Source organism: Mastomys coucha, unplaced genomic scaffold (genome assembly GCF_008632895.1).
Source record: "Mastomys coucha isolate ucsf_1 unplaced genomic scaffold, UCSF_Mcou_1 pScaffold5, whole genome shotgun sequence".
Classification (NCBI taxonomy): domain Eukaryota; kingdom Metazoa; phylum Chordata; class Mammalia; order Rodentia; family Muridae; genus Mastomys; species Mastomys coucha.
The window spans coordinates 5,012,127-5,031,377 of NW_022196911.1; the positions used below are offsets into that span (position 1 = coordinate 5,012,127).

A 19,251-nucleotide genomic window follows, 5' to 3' on the forward strand; every position below is an offset into this window, starting at 1 on the left:
CAGGGGCTATAAATATGATCCTCTTATAGAAGAAAGGACTTTTGAAGATGAGAGTATGAATCACTTAAGCTTAAATACAGGGAGAACTTGTGGACTGTCCTCATGGATAAATCACACTTGCCTTTAAAATCTGGAGCAGTAACTCCATATAGTAAGGCAGTCAGAGAGGGTCCTAGCTTAGAGGTTAGAGTAATAATACCACGAGGAATACAGGCAGCTTGGAGCCAAAGGAAGTTCATGGCCAAGAGCTGGCCCTGAAAGGGAGTCTCATCGCTACATTTAAGAATCTAATATGCGCTGCGTCTGGTACCCGCTATCATGCCCAAGCGGAGCTGCCCGTTCGCGGACGCAGCCCCGCTTCAACTCAAAGTCCACGTGGGCCCGAAGGGGCTGAGCCACGGTGTGTTCGCCGAGCGCTACTCGCGCGAGGTTTTCGAAAGAACCAAGCAAAGCAGCTCCTTTTCCAAGGGGCCCAGGCCTATAGAGATCACATTGGAGTGAAGGTTGTTCCATGAACCACCTGCAGGCGTCACTGAAGCCTGGTCTGGTAGGAGCCCCTCAAGCTGCAAGGGGACAGATGTTGATTGGACCTGATGGCCGACTGACACGATGCCAAGCTCAGGCCTTCCTGGGGCAGCACCCATCGCTTGTTCATCGTGCGTGAGATCTGTGGATGGGAAGGCGGTGTGCAACCAGTGCGAGCGGGCCCTGTGTGGGCAGTGTGTATACACCTGCTGGGGCTGTGGTGCTCTGGCCTGTGTGCTGTGTGGCCTGGCAGACTATGCCGACGATGATGAGAAGACTGTTTGTGCCAGCTGTGCTATGTTTGAAGCCTAAGGTGGCCACGGACAGCACAACATGTTCACACTAAGGAGAGATGGTGGCTTTTTATATGTTATGTTTTATACCCTGTAACAAGTGAATAAACCTCTTTATATCTGCACAAGAAAAAAAAAAGAATCTAATATGCACCTACCCTGGCAGAAACTTGATACACCAATATAGCTATATACCTCAGACCCATCCTCTCAGAGGAGAAGGGGAGGGGCAATGGGGATGAGCATCTCTCTGAGAGGGGACCAAGAGGAGGAAGTGTTTGATGTAAATAAATTAATTAAAAAATAATCTAATACTGCCACAGCACATGGATTTGAGAAGGTTCCAAACAGAACATCATCTAGATGGTGGAAGGTTATTTGATGAACAGGTTATCGTACAGAGCTTGACTTGGTAATAAGATGAGGTGAAGTAACAAAGTTAGTCTTAGTGATACATGTAGACCACCCTAGTGGTAGCTGGGCAAGACAGGGATGGCCAGTGAAGGCTGGTGAAGAAGTGTGGGCACGGTGGTCTGCTGTCTTGAATATGGTTGCTATCCTCTGCACACACCCATGCCTCAACACTCATCAGCTTGCGTATGTCATTGATGGAAGTTGTATTTTAATAAATCTGTAAATCAACACATCTGTAAGATAAACAGAAATGGGAAGGTAAAAATTCTACCCATCTATCCCTTATCCTGACTTGTTAAAAAATGTTTGTTAACTACAATATTTCTAATTTGTCTTTCCTAGATTGAGCTGCCAGGATAAAATATCCCAAGACCTTTGCCATGGACCTGCAGTGACATTCACTGTCTTCTTATTGCAATTACTAAATTCCAACCACTTAGCATTAACTTTATATAATGCAATGTGACTCAAGGAAAATAGTGACTCTTCCAAGACCACACGGAGGAGAGCTGAGGCCAGTCCACCTGACTTTGCCATCGGTGTGCAGCTCATCAGCTGAGCAGCTCTAAATGTGGCTATCTGACCAGTGTTCACTGCCTACTAACATTTCCTCCAGCCTGGCTTTGCTCTGCTCCCTGACCTGCCGTTTGCTGCACATCCACTTCCCCAGAGTTTCCCATTCAGCAGAGAGATTTTTCTGTGATTTGAGGAATTTAGCAGCACGGCTCTTATTAATGTTAATGTGAATCTTGGTGCAGAGCTGGATCCATTGTGCTGCGAATTTATACCAGATACAAAATCATCCCTAACATAACAGCTCACAAATTGCAGAGGTTTAATGTAATTCCAAACCTCACTTTTATTTTCTATCATTTGCCTTTCCACTCAGGAAGAAAAGTGGGAGGAAATGCCATTGTGTACAAGATAATATGTAATCTTTCCCTCCTATGGAATTTAACTTCACTTAAAAGATGCTTTAAATCCCTGAAGAGACCTCTCAGAGGAGGGGCTGGGTGTGTGTAAGCATCGGCCTTATGCCTTCGTGTATTTCTCAAGAGAGGATCCTTACAACATTATATAAAATGAAACGAATTGCATTGTGTTAATTAATTAATTATTAATTATTTTTTCAAAATTGAGGAAAATAGGCTCATCAGAAAAATTACAAATCAGCCCGCGACCCTCTTTCTGCCTTAAGTGGGCTGTGTTGTTGCTGAGTTCAGAACTGCCTGGAGGGTAAACTGATTAATGGTAATCTCTTCAGTTTCAGACCATCCTCTTCCTATTCCAGTGCGCACTTCAAGTAAGTACGTGCGCTATTAGTGTATGCATATGAGTGTGTGTTGTTATTGTTTATATGTGCGCTATTATCATTTATGCATGTGTGTAATTAATGTATGCTTGAATGTGTGTTACTATTTTATTGTGAATGTGTGTATGATATTGCTGTATGTGTGTGTATGTCACTGTTCTATGTGTGTGTTTAACTTCGTGTGTTAGTATATGTGTGAGTTTGTGTGTGTCTGGGTGTGTTGGTGTGTGCATGTGAATGTATGTGTATGTGTGAGTGTCTATGTGTATGTCAGCATGTGTATATGAGTGTATGTGTGTATGAGTGTGTATGAGTGTGTGTGTATGTGTGTACGTCTCTGTATTAGTATGTGTATGTAAGTGTGAGTCTGTGTGAGTGTGTGAATGCATGTGAGAGTATGTGTATGCATATGTGTATGTCATTGTATGTGTGTTTAAATGTATTAGTGTATTGTGAGTTTGTGCCTGTGTATGTGTGTATCTGTGTGAATGTGTGTGTGTGTGTGTGTGTGTGTGTATGTGTATTTTGCCTTCAGAGGACAGCTTTATTTCTCTGATCCTTTTGTGTGGGTCCTGGGGATTAAACTTGGGTCATCAGGCTCGTTGTCTTGCATTTTCATCCTCTGACCACGCCACTGGTTCCATGATGAATCTAAAATTAGGCCCTGGTAAAACAAATTGCCAAAAAATATCCATAGAGACAGGAAAAAACATCCTGGAATGTGTGGCCAACCAGATCTGACTTATTCCTTCCCAGTTTCCTGTATTTCCCTCCCCTGTGTGTCTTTCTTGTATTTAGACAATCCCATTAGCTCATACTTACTTAGAAATGGGAGCCTGAAAAAACTTGGAGCAAGTTGTTGTCAGAGTTCTCAAGTGTCTCCTGCATATGCACATACCTACCCAAACACACATTTTAAAAATTCAACAACAACAACAACAACAACAACAACAAAACCCCAAACAACTTAACAGTTCATTTGGCTTGTAGGTAAGATGTTTTAAATTCTCACTGCCCACATCTTAGAAATGTCATGTTGATTGTGTGTATAAAGCAGTTGCTAAGTTAAGAAGGCGACCATCCCCACTCATACGAGCATGTTCGGTCTTTCCATTATATGCACATACATTAATGTTAACACTAGGCTTGTTTTACATATTGATTTTGTCTGGCCTTTGAATTCTCCATCCCTGCCACTCTAGGTACCCTGCTTCTCAACATTACCGCCCATCTGTTTGTTCAAACACCACACAATTGTCTCCTTTGCTTTTATTCTCGCAAATGGCTCTGCATTTCCTCGGAGTCAGACAGCAGCCTTCTCCTGAGCAATGCCTCTGTGTCTGAATCCATACAAGCTCTTCACATTGCAGCTTCTAGCCCAGGAAGTTTCCTAAACTTCCGGCCATTTCTTTTATTATTTTGAAGCACTCCTAACTCAGTTTCTTTCACATGGTTGAGTCTTCAAGTAGCGTCCATTCTATATTTGAGTTGAAATTCTCACATTTGTGCTAGGCTTCTGTTGAGAGAACTTCATGCTATAAGACTTCCCCTAAATTAAATATGTTGAGGTTCAGTGCTGTTTCACAGTTGCAAGCATGGAAAAAATTGGTTTACTTTAAAAATCCAGTTCCGTTAGGTGAGTCCTGAGCATGTTTGAAAGCCCCACGGGCCTCAGAGAATAAGGCGATGAGGGACACTGTCTCCTGCAGGATCCCACAGTGGACTGGAGATGGCTGGAAGGTGTATTAGTATTTCAGTTTATGGAAACAGCTTAGACAAAAGCCTGGAGTTTGAGCTATCCCTCCCCATATTCCCTCCTAAGGAGAATGCCTTGCGACTGGACAATCAGCAGTGTTTTCAGAGAACATTTGGATGCACTGTGCTTTCCTGGAGCTCCATGTGTGTGGGAGACAGGAAAAGGATGTGGAGTGGGAAGTCAAACGTGGCATTGTGGAAGCTGAAAATATCAGCTCTGAGGAGTGTGGCATTTATGGCATGTAGGTAATAAGAGCCATTACCTACACCTTCACCGAATAAGAACCTTCACCCTTTGGTGAAGGTTCAAACCAGAAATCAATATTTAAACATCTACTATGTCTGCCTATCAGTGTAGCATTTACTCACAGAATTTTAAGGTTAAGGTAAATGCACTCCCTCCCTCCTTCCCTCTTCCTTTTTCCCTCCCTCCTTTCCTGCCTTCTACCTGTCTCTTTCACAACAAAGCACATGTGTATTGAGGATCCCAAGGGTAGTTTCAAGTTAGCAACAGGGTAGTGAAGACCTAGGGAAAATGAGCTGTCTCTACAACCCAGCAAATTCAGTCCCCCAGGATGGAATTTTGTAGCATGTTTAGGATTTATGGGGCTATATAATGCCGAGCACATTTTATTTTATTTTATTTTATTTAAATAACGTTACATTTGTTTTGATCTGCTGTATAAAGCGACTCCCACCTGGAAGGTTCTGGACCACTGGAGATGGAGCCCATTATCCTGACTACTCTGGTGGAGCTGTGGTTTAAAGCCTGGTGCTTGGAAACCCAGTGGAGAGCAAAGGAAGGCAGGGTGCAGACCGCAGGGAGACTGCGCTTCGAGGCTACGCCTGCATTTCTCTTTACTCTGGCGAATGATAGTAATTTTCTTTCTCCTCGCTGATAATAAATCCACACTTTCTTCCATCAGGGCACCAGGGTTTCCAGACTGTTTCTCGGCTTAGTCTTGAAACAATTATCTACCAGGGGAAGCCAATAGCACGCGAGGCCTTGTTGTCCTCAGGATAACCACAGGGACTGTCTCCTCGCCATTCCAACCAGCTAAGGCAGTAACCAGCGTGGAAACTCTCTTAAAGCTGAGTGTCCCAGGACTCTTGTCAGAGAACCAAGGGTAACGGAGGCTGCTCTTCCCCGCCTGAGGATGCTCTGAGTGGGGTTCAAAGTCCACAATGAAGGAATCTAGGGCCTCCTGTGGATTGGTTCCCTCTGGAAGGGAGCCAACACCATTTGAGAACTCTTTTTGGAGGATAGTCCCCACAAAGCTGGCTAGGTTACTGCTAAGGCCCAAGTTATTAATACCCATTGTTAGGGGCCAAAGCATGCTGTTAGCAACAGTGTCCCATTAAATCTCATTGTGTTCTCAAGATGACAGTCCCCTCCTCCAAGTAGGAAGGTTTTCTTGCTAGAAACTCCCTCCCTTCTCTCTCTTTATCTCTCTTTCTTTCTTTTTCCCTCTCTCCTCTCCCTCCCTCCTTTATTTCTCTCCCTCCCCCTCCCTCCATCTGTTTTTAAATCAGAGGGTACTTTGTGTGTGTAACATATCCTAGCTGGATTAAATACTAAGTATGTATTCTATTTTAAAGCCTGACCTTTAAGGATAACCTTGACAGGTATCTCAGTGTGTGGTAATGGAGTCTGGGCATCTGTAATAAAACCAGCAGAACAGAAACCCAGACACTCCGTGACAATTTAGAGTTCTCTTCTCTTGTCAGCTGCCCATCTCTGGTCCTTACAGGTCATGAATAGAATCCCTAATAGGCATCCATTGAGGGATTCTTGTCTGGGTAGACAATCAACCTGACTGCAAGAGAGAATTTCCAAGACATTTACTGCTGATGAGAACTTCTAGCTGAAAAAGTTAAAATACTTAATGAATATAATTTTATAACTGAGGAAACCATGAGCTGAACCTGCTCACAATGATAATTTGGGGTTTAATTAATTAATGGCTAAAGTACTTTGGAAACACAAAGGACTATATAAATGCTAAACATTATTAAATGTTAATAGCCATGTTCTCGAATAACACTGATATTAATTTAAATTCCTAAACCTTATTATCAGAATGAAATGCATGCTAATGAAGCTTTCCTAATAAATATTTTGTTTATGATGTATTTAGAGTGGTATTACTTATCTTACCATTGCGAGTATAAATTACTGCACTTGGCAAAAGGGTGGCTGCCTTTTCTTCATGATAATTAAAATGGAAATGTAGCAAAATATAATGAATATATTAGGCAAGGAAGTTTCTGTCAGAGCTACTAAGGTTCATTCTGCATTGAGCTAGTGATTTTATTTTTTCTTCCAGGTCTGGTTCTAGTATTTTGTTTGTCTAGTTTTGGGGTTGTTGGACTTTCTTACTTATATGTAATGAGTCATAATGAAAATTTCAAACCAGCTTAGCTAAGAATTAACCATCTCAGGGAATTTCCTAGAAATCTCATCCTATCTCCTAAGGCAATTGGAATTATTCTGGGATGTTTTCAAGTAGGACTGGGGACTGACTTTTCTATTGCTTTCTTCCTGGGATGACCTCCATTTTCATGATCACTGACACCCAAATGGGCAATGAGCTTGCCTGGATATCCGTTCCTCGGGCTGACTGTGGCACAAGGCTAGAGCTTACTTCTCAAGTGTAGACTCATTTGTGTTTTAATGAGCAAAGACCTGAATGGAATCTTCAGATAGACTGCATGCACACTACATATGCATGTATGTGTGCAAAACAAATATCTTTTTATATTATTTTCAACCTTGGTGGCTGTTTCTGTTTACCGTGGCTTAGTCTAGATCTCCTTCAAGTTTATAGCTGAAGGTTCACAATGCTCTAGAAACAAGGAAAACAGAAAAATTTTAAATTTCTTCTTACTGGTGGGAAAGTCATATTTATTTTATGGGTAAAATCAAGAACCAATGTTAAGTTTTGTGCTACCCTATGCTAAACACATATTCATCATTAAACTCAGCCGACGTGACAACTCCATGAAGTGGCCTCCTTACAAAAATCTTAATGCATACATTTCTTTAAAATCTTCATGAATCTAGAATAACAGGATTTTAAAAGCAGGATCGTGAAGTTGCTTCGTAGAGCAAGGTGGTGAATTGCTGTCCATCAGAACTTTACGTGTCAGGATGTAGAGCCTTGTGCAGATGTAGGAGCCGATGAAAATCTCCAAGGAATAAGTTAGCAGTGCTTCGAACCAGCTGGAGCTGCAGGGTGGATGATCAAACAGCTCACAGGGCAGCTAGAAAGAGTACTGTCTCCATTTCGGGCTGTATCAGAAATAGCTGCTTGCTACCTCTTTGATTTTCCTCCCGAACAGTGCAATTTTAAGGCCTCTACATAAGAGTTTTGCGGTTGAACATAAATTTAAAAGGGGGGTTATTGTTCCTCAAATAATTTTCTAGATAAGCTGTTCACCCCATCCAGCTGACGCTCAACCACACTGGCAGTAGCTACATGCACCTTGTAGTCACAGTATGTGCACTGTGCGCTTGACATGTGCTGCCCATCTTTGCATTCTCAGCAGCTCTGTAACTGCTTTCGCCTGTAGTGATTTACTCTAATCCTACAGACACCCACTCAGGAAGCGTGGAACTTGATTCCAACGAATTATGGCACCAGTGGCTTGAATTAAGCCCAATCATGACTAATTTTTGGAAGGACTGTTTACAAGGGAGAAATATCTTTAGCTGATATAGTAATTGAAACAGCACACACCATATCTACAAGAAAAATTAACTGTGTATTATTCTCACGTTTCAATACTATCAATTATGAACAAAACATTTTAATCTTCCCATTTGTAGTTTAAAAATAGATTAATATTGGATGAGTGAACTATAACAAAGAATTTACAAAGAAATGATTCTAACTATGATATGCAACCTAAACTCATGGTAACCACCACATCCTAAATTCAAATATTTAGGAAACATAGCAGTTTTACATTGTAAAATTTATGTTGAAAGGAAATAGAAGAAAAGCGTGTGAATGTTTTCTGTGTGGTCCATCATCTGCTTAGGAAAATAAACATGCATTCGCCGATCAGACAAATAGCACTTTACATAGAAAATTGGATAATGTAATCCTGATACTAAAATTGTAAGAATTCCTACCCCACTTTCCTAATCAATAACATTTCTTACTTTTGCCCCTCTTTTTCCCTTCCTTTCTCATTCTCCCTCTTCCTCCTTTCCCCCCATCTGTTATTAATTATTCATTTTTTCCTGTTTCTATTCAACCTATTAGCTGGAACAGAGGTGAGAGATTCCAGAGAGGTTCAGCATCATGACCACCTGCTGTGTAGGAAGCAGGAGCCAGAAGGTACTTCTCATAGTCCAAGCAAGATACTATTTTAAAAAAGTTAATAAATGGCTTTAGACAGATGAAATAGGCATCCTCCTCTCCTTCCACTCCCCTCCTTCGTCCCCCCCACCCCCAGCCACTGACAAACATGAGGACCAGTTGAAAAGCTTCACAGAAACCTTCAGGTTCTCCATCCCAGGTGTTAGACCCATCCCTGTTTTAACTTCAAAGGGCACACAAGGCAAGAATAGCTATGACAATCTCTCCTGGGTGAAAGTCTGGCAATTTCTCCTCACTAGGTCCTTCCATTGCTTTCTGTCTTCAGCAGCTGGATTATGCTTCTTTCTTTACATGTGGCCTAAAAGCAGAAAGGCTGTGGGACTTCTCATCCTTGGCAGGAGGCCAGGTTCTCTTCACCTCCAGCTTCCTCTCCACAAGACTGAAAGTCTTTATGGGACCCAGTGCTCTAATTTCCTGGCAAGGTTATATACCTTGTTTTGGGCACTTCTAGCCACCCATTAGTTTAGAATACTGACAGTGGCTATGTTGGCTATTAATCCAAGAGGGAAGCTGAGTAAAATACCCTGAGATGCCTCTGAAGAAGGGGGATAAAAGAAAATATATTTTAGTCAGTGGGGCTTAATAATATTTACAGTGGGGAATCTGATCAGAGAACAAAAAAGGATGATTCCTCTCACCAGTTAGAGAATTCTCCCAGTGCGGAGAAAGACAACAATCTATGTCTTAACTATTTTAAAATAAATATGCTTGGGATGACCCTAAATAAGTATAGAAACCATTGTAGAAGTCATTAATGCCATAGATTTAAGTCACATTAACCAGCGGTGGAGATAATATTTGAAATACAAAGACCCAAAGGGGTCAGAGTGTATTTATAAGGAGAATAGAAAAAGAGATTGAGGAGGATTCAGGAAAAATATCTAAGATATATGTACTTCATTTAGGGCTTCACACTATGGGCTGTAGGCCAAATCCAGCCTGCCACCTGCTTTTTCAAAAATAAATTTTAAAAATTGTCAGAACATGGCCACTCTCATCAAATCCATTAATTTTCATAGACCATACTGGATACTGTGTGGCTCACAAAGTCTAAAATAGTGACAGATATTTCTGAAAGTTTGCTGGGCACTGTTTCAGACAGGTGTGAAGCAGTTATTCTTTTTTTTTTTCTTTAAGTGTCAGATATAGAAAGAGAGAAACCGGCTACTTGGAGGTCTCATCCATCTCCATTGATCTCTCAGCTAGATGCTGGGAGAATAGAAATCTGACGGGTATAAAACAAGATCTCAGGCTCTAGTGTTAAGTGGAAACAAAAACTAAAAACATAAGGTGTTTTTATAAGAGTGCACGAAGACCTCACAAATCAATTCCTCACCCAAAAGAGAATCAAACCGAACCCTGATCCTTTCGTTTAAGAGTCATTCAATCAGTCTCAGCCAACTGTGCTGGGAGATGCTGAAGCAAACATTGCAGATCCAGAGTGAAAGACATCAGATAGCTGGGGAAATATCGGAACAAGAAGCTAAGAGCGTTGGAATTTTGCTTACTCACAGGAATCTGGTAGTGAAGAAAGCAGCTGTGAGGCTTTGGCAAACATGGCTGGAATGGCTTAGAGCTGTTCCAACATGCCAGCTCAGGAGCAGAGCTGGAGACTAAGGAGGGAGAGAGACCTGTGTGTACAACACCTGAACCAGGAAGTACAGCAGGAATTCTGACAACCATCCTTCCCACTTTGGGATGCACATGACCAGTTAGGTATCAATGAACACTGGGGTAGCATTAGAGGAAGCCAGGGTGTTTGTACATCACTACTGAAACAGCCAGTGTCTTATGTGCAAAGTATCAATATCTAAAATGATTTGGAATGATACAGATGCAACTATGTTCTGGGACAGGCTTAAGGACATTAATGGACTTCAGTGAACTTTAATTCCTTCTCCCACATCTTATGTGAGCACCTGCTCCTAGAAGCTGGTGAATATTGGTTGGAAAGAAAACATTGCTAAGAGAGTCATTCTTTTGAGGAGTTTCATAAGAACTAGATCACTAATCAAGCCTTAGAGAATCAGTAAATGGCTTCTTGCTATTTCTTCTGCACAAGGCTGGATACAAAATCTGCAAAAATGAAAATGGGTACTTATTCAAAAAGGAGGGAACAGTATCTCGAAGGTGCAAAAATGTGGGGATTTTTAGTTCTTTCTTTAATTTGGCATGGTGGGGTTTTTGTTTGTTTCCTTGCTTCCTTTTAAGTTCGGGCAGTCTCATGTTAACCCAGGCTGGTCTCCAACTTTGGTGTAGCCAAAGCTGACCTTGAACTCCTTATCTTGCCTGGACTCCCAGAGTACTGCAATTTTAGGTGTGTGCTACTGTGCTACTTACTTAGTGTTGACAACTGGTCAGAATCTAGAGTCCCAAGGGAGGCTGGCCTCTGAGCATGCCCAGGGCAGGGTGGGGTGATCCCGGGTGAGGTGGGGGCAGGGTGGGACAGGGTGGGGCAGGGCAGGGCTTACCTTGATTATGTTACTGCTGTGAGAAGACCTATGAACTATGGATGAACACATTTCCTGGAGATCTAGGACTGTATAAAATGGAAAACTTGGCTGGAAGCTACCATCCACCATTCTCCACTTCTGGATTGTGGGAGCCATGTGGTCATCCAACTCTCGATACTTTGCCTTCCCCCGTGATTATAGACACTCTTCACAAACTCTGAACCCTGGATCCTCTCTCTAGCTTTAGTTATCAGGCATGTGAAGGAAACGCACCCACTGATCCATCTCCCTGCCCCCAACGCTTTGGTCAGGCAGGCTTATTATTTTCATTTTATCACAGTAAGAAGTCAAGAAACTAATATAGACACTACTCCTGGCTAGTGTGTGTGTGTGTGTGTGTGTGTGTGTGTGTGTGTGTTTTAGATTTTATTTAATGTTATATTCTACATAAATAAAAAATTAAAAAATTTAATTTTTTACAATTGACTCATTGAGGTGAGGATGAAACCAGGGCCTTACCTATGCCGATAAGTATTCTTTCATTGAGCTTTATGGCTGAACCCTGCTTCATTTTCACACTGTAGGCTTCAAGTTTTGATTCAAATATGAGAGCAGCTAACTAGCACACAGAATCACTCGAATGTGCATGCAGGTTTGGTTCCTACCGGGAGAATGGGGATTCTGTAACAGGTATAGCTGGGTGATCTCAGATTCACCTGTTAATATATACACATCTAATATTGTACCAGCAGTGTGCTGACCACAGGGACAGACTGGAGGGGAAAGATACCAGAAACCACTTTCTCTTTCCCTGTCCTGGCAGGTCACCGTACGTGCTTATCTGGTGAGGGATAGTAATGTATAAAAGGGTACCACACTGGTAGGTCCCCCTACCAGTCTACAGTGGCCTATTTGTGTGGAAAGCAAACTGGTTCAAATATTAGGCTGGCCTCTTAGGACTGACACTTCCCCACAACTTCCTTAGTCACAGATGAAGTACCTGTACCTTTAATCAAACTGTGTCTCTCTGAACTCCACCTAGCCATGCCTCATTGAGTTTTTGGGCTATCATGATTACCTGCCTCCAACCCAAAGCAGTATCCTGGGCGAGCTTATGGCTCCTGAAACAAGGTTTCATTTGATACCAGGGGTTTTGATCAGAGAGTCTGTGTGTTTCAAACATATAACAGCAGCGGTTCTCAACCTGTGGGGTCATGATTTGAGGGTTCAATGACCCTTTTCACAGGGATCACCTAAGATCATCAGAAAACATAGATATTTACATTAAGATTCCCAACAGAAGTAATGTTACAATTAAGAATAATAAAAATAACTTTATGGTTGGGGGGGTCACCACAAACTGAGGAACTGTATCATTGGGTCACAGCATTGGGGAGGCTGAGAAGCACTGGTCAGGTCGCAGGGAGGTGGTACCGCAGGGAGTTTACCTGAGAGGGAAAGGAAACATTACCAAGTAGCGATATTCTTGCTTCCACTGCCCTACAGAGGAATATTGAAGATAGGTTGCCTCGAATCCAGAAGTTCCACACAGCCAGGTTCCATGTCCATAGTATTAAGTGCGTCACAGGCTTCTGTGTGCATCCAAACATCTGCTGAATCATAAGCTATCTGTATATGTGAGCAGGAGGGTTTCCTTTACGATGCATGCCTGAGTCTTCGCCAGTAATTGTCTAGAACCAAGTTCCCAGGTTTTATTCTGAAGAATCCTAGCCATGGTGAAGAGGTCCAAGGGCAGGACTGGAGTTAGCTGCCTGGTGAAACAGCTTTGAAGTTTCAACTTCCAAGCTTACAAAGAGGCATGGATTTTGAATTCTATCCATAAATTATCCAGCTGTGGTTTATTAGAGGTCTACTTTAATTAACCTTGTTCAATTACTTAACTTTCTTCCCAAACTTTTCCGAAGAGTGATTCCTCTGAAAAGTATCCCCTCTTTATAGAGCAAGACCACCCAATATAGGAAGTATGTAAATCCACATTATACATTCAAATATTAATCTTTCCAGCAAGTATTTGTAAGGGGAGGTTCTGATGCAAAGTCTTGTTCTCCAATTGGTTCTTGACTTGTCAATAAGGAAGGCTGGGGACAGGCAACAAGTATCAATTGAGTAAACTTTAAGGTAACATGCCAGGAAACAGGATGTGATGATATACAAATGCAGACACCACCCCTAGCTTTGGAGCTTACAATCTAATTTGGCCATCACTAAAGACAGATAGAAGACTAATTTTCTTATTTTTTTCTAACCACACAATATGGTAGCATGTTGTATGTTTGGCAACTGAAAGACACAGAGGGCAAGAACTCAAATCCCAAATCTCAGATACTAGTTTTTAATACTCTTTCTTTTACAATGGAGAATATTTCTGTGAGTGTGGCTGGGAAGGGGGCAATGTGGAATGGGAGGAATCACTATAAATGGTGACCAGAGTTTCAGTGTAGATTCATTCATCAAGATGGAGTCCCACCCACACCAACTGAGCTGTATTTAATCATGATAAATTAATTCAGTGCTGACAGAGAGGATGGGCCAAATGACCTTGTTCCTTGTATTCCATTTCTGGATTTTTATGAGACTTTCCACCTCACTGGAAAGTTGTCTTAGTTAATCAATTTTATGTATTTGGTTTGGATCGCTTTCCTCAGGTAGATTAAGGTCCAAGGGTGCTTTTGTGTTTTTAACTGTATTAATTGCTTGATCAACTCCCATTTCAGAGAAGCTCAGGGAAATGCTCAGCTCTCGCATCTTTGCCTCTCTGGAAGCTGCTCCTGGGTCTTTTTCTTCTATTTATTAACCCTGCCCTTGCCACGCAAATTACACAAATTTTGCGCTTCTGGCACTAGTCAATTATATTTATATTTGAATTCCATTAGATGCCTTCATGCATGATCGGGCTTGTTTGAATTCTTGCTTGCTAATCAAAAGACAGAGATGCAGTCTATCTCTGACTCAGTGGTATGGCAAACAAGTTGTAGCCTTACAAAAATAATTTCCATGCAGTTCAAAAAGAGGGGGCTGGGGGCGCATAGAAAACTGTGTTGCTGGGTGCAGTCTCTTCATGAGCAACTAAATTCCTAGAATGGGCAAGTGCTAAACTGAGCATTTTGGAATAATCACTAATAGCTGAATGGGGAAAAAATAAACACAACCATGTGTATATGTTCATATGTTTATACTGAAAACAGTTACGTTAACACTTTAAAAATATATGTCTTCAGAAGGGCATAAGAAAACAAATATCTCCAAGTAGATTTGAATATGCAAAAGATCCATGTCTATAATAAGAATTGACCACAGTCTTGCTATGAATAAAATACCATCCTCCTTTTTTAGCAGATAATAAGCCATGGGATTAAGTAAAAGACTGACAAATTATCTCTAGGGAATTGTGACTAATGAGTATGTGTGGATAAACAATCTATTGTTCACTTTGCTGTAGCATTCCTAGGTGTTGGATATGTTTGTTAATATTCCCAAGTAGCATAGGTTCACAAATTAATACGTGAAAGCATTTAAATTTTTAATACTTTCTTTCCAAGAAATACAAATTACTTTGGAGATCCCTCATTATAATAATGACTGTCACTTGAGAAGGAAAAACAGAGAATATTAATAACCTACCTCTCCTCAGATGATAATTTGAGATTTTGCTAAGCTTCACTTATGGAAAGTTAAACTTTTATTATTTCTTATATCTTGCTACCAAGCTCTCAAATTTCTTATAATCAACATGCATACTATAGTAATGACTATTGTCTTTCCTTTGGCCCCAATCTATCTTTTCCAACCCCGTTTCATTTTAGTCCTCCTGGACTGTCTATTGGTCCTCAAACCTTACTCGAACCCCAACTTCTTGGTTTGCTTGAAGTTAATGTTTCCACTTGCCTGGAATGATTCCTTGACCCCCTCTCAGCTCCACCCCTTGACCCTCTCAGCCCCACCCCTTCATCCCCACCCCTGGTTCCTCCATGCAATCCAGTCAGCCAGACCTTCATTTTTCAACCCAAATACCACTGTCTCTGGGAAGTCGTTCCTGTAAATAATCATTTCCATTTCTGAAACACTACATTTAGAACATTCTGAAATAGAATTTTAAACAAAAAGTATACAGACATGGGGTTTCAAGCCAGATTTGTGTTTGAAATGGAGCTGAGAATTTCCTACATATCCATAGGTAAACTGTACTCCAAGACTCCGAATTTGCTTGTAAGGAAAAGAATGTCTGTATGGCTTTGGAGGAAAAATGACATAATACATATAAAAGTTGTGGTCCAAGGCCAGCCCAGGAGAACATCTTGAAGATCAGTAGCTATAACAGCTCTATTACTCTTCTTAGTTATGGGTCATCCTTGACACATGCCCACTTCAGCTCAGACATCAATCTCAACACAAAATCCTATTACTTAGTAAATACTACTTAAGTGACTGTTTCTTCTTTGGGTCCATGAAATAGTGGGTGATGATGTTCTTGCTCTCTGTCTCTGTCTCTGTCTCTGTTTCTGCCTCTCTCTGTCTCTGTCTCTGTCTCTGTCTGTCTGTCTGTCTGTCTGTCTCTCTCTCTCTCTCTCTCTGTGTGTGTGTGTGTGTGTGTATGTGTGTGTGTGTGTGTGTATGTGTGTGTTTAGAGTCAGAAAGAAAAGACAGAGCATATACATATATTGAAAGTGAAGTAGATTAAATGGAAAGTTCTGGGTTTGAGAGGCAGCCAACTCTATATTCTCACTGGAAAACCTCAAACACTTAAAAATTCAAAACAAGCAAATATCTAAAATTGATCAAGTTTACCATTGTATTTTCTAAATATTATTAGGTGGGCAGTAATAATCAAGTTTTCCTAATAAAGTTCTACGATGTGAGCCATTCAGTGATATTTAGCTTAGGATCAAATTTTCAAGATTTTTTTTTTTTTTAGCTTCAAAAAAATTATAATTTCTCAGTAACGAAAACTTGAGAAATAAAAGACATCTTGCTAGCATAATTTGTAAAGCATTCCATGGTTAAAATAAGAAAAATTAGCCTTTGAGTGAAACTTAAAACACGTTTGTCAAAAGCTAGCAGCCAAAACACAGGAAAGCAATTTATCCAAAATTAGATTGCTTTGAAATACTAAGGTTAATGGAATCAAGGGGGTGGGGGGAGCTGGTGAGATAATTTGGCACCCTTAAAACCTTCATCTTGGATGGGAGATAATCTAAGTTAAATATGTGAACATTAACTCGTGCCTTAAAAATGCACCAAACAACTGGGAGCTATTTGGAAAATCTGAAAGGGGGGAGCAGGGAGAGCCGCCAGTGTCTGCCTTTGGGAAGGATATGACGAAGCCATCAAAGTCTTCTCAGGCTGCTTTTAACTTAGAACTGGCATAAACGACTTCACTGAAAACCAAGTCTACAGAAAGAAAACAGGAGCTCATACTGATAGCTACAAGGGTAAATTGTAGAATAATTTGAGAAAAAGGAGAGGTTTTTTTTTTTCTCTTTTTAATTTGAGTTACAAAAAAAGTTTATCTGGGAATCATTTAGAGCCTTCAGGATAACAAGGGGTAACCCTCTAGGGTGTAGGATGAGTAAAACCTCTGATGTAGGATGAGTTAAAGCCTCTAGGATGGAGGATGAGTAAAACCCTCTGGGATATAGGATGAGCATGCTCCACAGAAGTGCATTGTTCACTTAGACTAATTTCATTCATCATTTTACATATGACCATTCATACATAGATATTTTAATATGTCCCAAGAAATAGACCCTAAAGCACCAAAAGTGAAATCCTGAATTTTCATTTAGTAGAAGTGACTAATGTTCATGTGTATTTTACTAGGTCCCTTAGGACTTACTATAAATAAGCATTTAACACTTTTTATCAAATAATTGTGGCATGATATCTTTTTCCTCCCTTTAGTAGGACCCCCTACGACACAACAAAAGCACACATTAGCTGTGTTGGCATCCACACCTAAAGCAGTTGTATGTTTTGAAAGCAGTAGCATGATTTGCTAGAGATACGGTGTTCAGTCATTTATATATAGTCACCTTTGTAAAGCAAGAAATAACCTTGTTTTAAAAAACACTAACATCGGTGTTCGATTGTCACCTGCTGGTAATTGAAAATGTGTTTTCTGTCAGTTCTGCCTAAGATGGAATGTAATTCCTTCTAAGATCTTGATCTTAAATTGCTAGTAAGGAGGCCAGAAAGGAAAGCAAAGAAGTCTTTACTCCTTCTTTGCACGGGTAATTTTGTGCTGCCCTTTCTGATAATGTGAGTTATTATTCTTCCTGATTTTTGGAAGGCAACAACGCTCTTGCTTCTATTTTTTTCATTTTTTTTTTTTTAATTCACAGCTCTGTTTTACTCAATTGATATGGAAGTGAGTTTCCACCTGGCTTTGGAATGCACGTTTGTAGTGTTTATTTTCAAATGCAATCCAGATTGCTTTGTTAGAACAGGCTACACATTAAGCATCCAGGCCAGCATGTCCCCAGCTTTTCATTTCTTCTGAGTGATGGTGAACTTGTTCTAGAACACCACAGGCGCATACTCAGAGCACCACACTGACCAGAGGGAATTAGTCTTCACTTGAATGTCACAGATCCAAAGTCACTCTGTCACCGGCTCGATTAGATGACTACGCAAACCAGAAGGATCCCACTCCACCATGCTTATCTCTGTGTATTTCAAGGAGCACAAACAGAATTTTAATTACACTTGAAACACTGCCCGACGTAATCATATTGCAGAAACTACAGAAGTGCTCATCTAAAATTCATTTTTTTTCCTATTGCAGGCAACACAGAAGACAGCTGGAAATAAGAGTAAAGTTCTTTCTTAACTGTCAGAGAATCTGAAAAATAAGCAAGCAGATTTGGATGAGATTCTATTTTCTCATTGACCAAGTTCAAGGAACTCATTCACTGTTGGTGGCTGAAGGGTGGATGAGGTCACGTGAGCACATCTCTCCACTGAGTTCCATCCACATTTATCCTAGGCAGAGATGGGCCTGGCATGTCCTACATGGCAATTCGGCTTGGCTCAACCTGTTTACAAAGGGTTCTAACTGTTAGAGTGTTCTCTAGGCTGAGGCAAGACAGAGCTCCCTCCACACCTTTTTATTGTCCGGTAGAATTAACAGAGTAAATCTAATTAACTCCTGTTTCACGTGGCAGTCTTTCAAATATTTGATGATACCTACCGTGACCAGCCTTTTGTGAGTTCTCTGGCTCAATGGTGTTAATTTTATTTCTTTTGATTTCCTGTGCACTGCAGGGATCCAGCGATGAGGTTAGCTCTCTTTTCTTTCTTAACCATAATAAAAGTGTCTGGTGAAAGAGTTACTTTACTCTGCCCTTTGTACAGGCTTCATGCTAAATTTGGCACCATGTCTACTTTTCCTTTTTGGTCTACAAGATGCTGTGTATGTGAGCATCTGTGGCATTTGATGTGTAAAAGTTCTGATCACCATGTTTATAAATCTTAGGATTTTAAACAAAAGATTATCCTGATGAGACCATTTATTTTAAAAACGGTGCTTATTATAGTTTAGTTTAAGTGATATCTCCTATATGCTACAACTGAGTGATATTTGCTAGAAATTTGTTCATCAGAAATACAGGTATCATAGATATATATGAGCCTGGACCATTATGTATTTAAAGGCGTTGAGTTACCGTGACAAGGGCAACAGTTGTCTCCCGCACACTTTTATCTGTCACTACAAGGAAGACAGGAACTTGGCAATGGTGATAGGGTATCACACCTGTACCATATTTTTCTCAAATATGCAAGCAAAAATATGGCTTATGCCATAGAATGGTAAATTTATTTGCTGAGACTTTGTGTTATCCACACATTGCCAATGAATGCTGTTTTTTGTTTTGTTTTGTTTTGTTGGTTTTGTTTCGTTTGTTTTTTGAAGCCTGGAGATCCTTCCCTCTGTTTGTCTAGGTGATATGCAAATGGACAATGTGGTTATGAACTTTCCAAATTCCAAAGCTTGGTTGTGGTCAGGCACTCATCAACTGAACTGTATCATGTGTTTTGCTGTATATAAACCAGCCCTCAAGGGAGATTCTATGTACTTAAGAAAAAAAAAAAAA

The 19,251-nt window shown here is 40.7% G+C and overlaps 1 pseudogene across 1 annotated transcript; it reads left to right on the plus strand.

The window, feature by feature from the left end:
• The first annotated feature begins 316 nt into the window (after positions 1 to 316).
• On the plus strand, positions 317 to 938 carry LOC116078033 (annotated as a pseudogene). The gene has a single exon (XR_004113404.1). The product of XR_004113404.1 is annotated as an apoptosis regulatory protein Siva pseudogene (transcript).
• Positions 939 to 19,251: the final 18,313 nt, after the last annotated feature.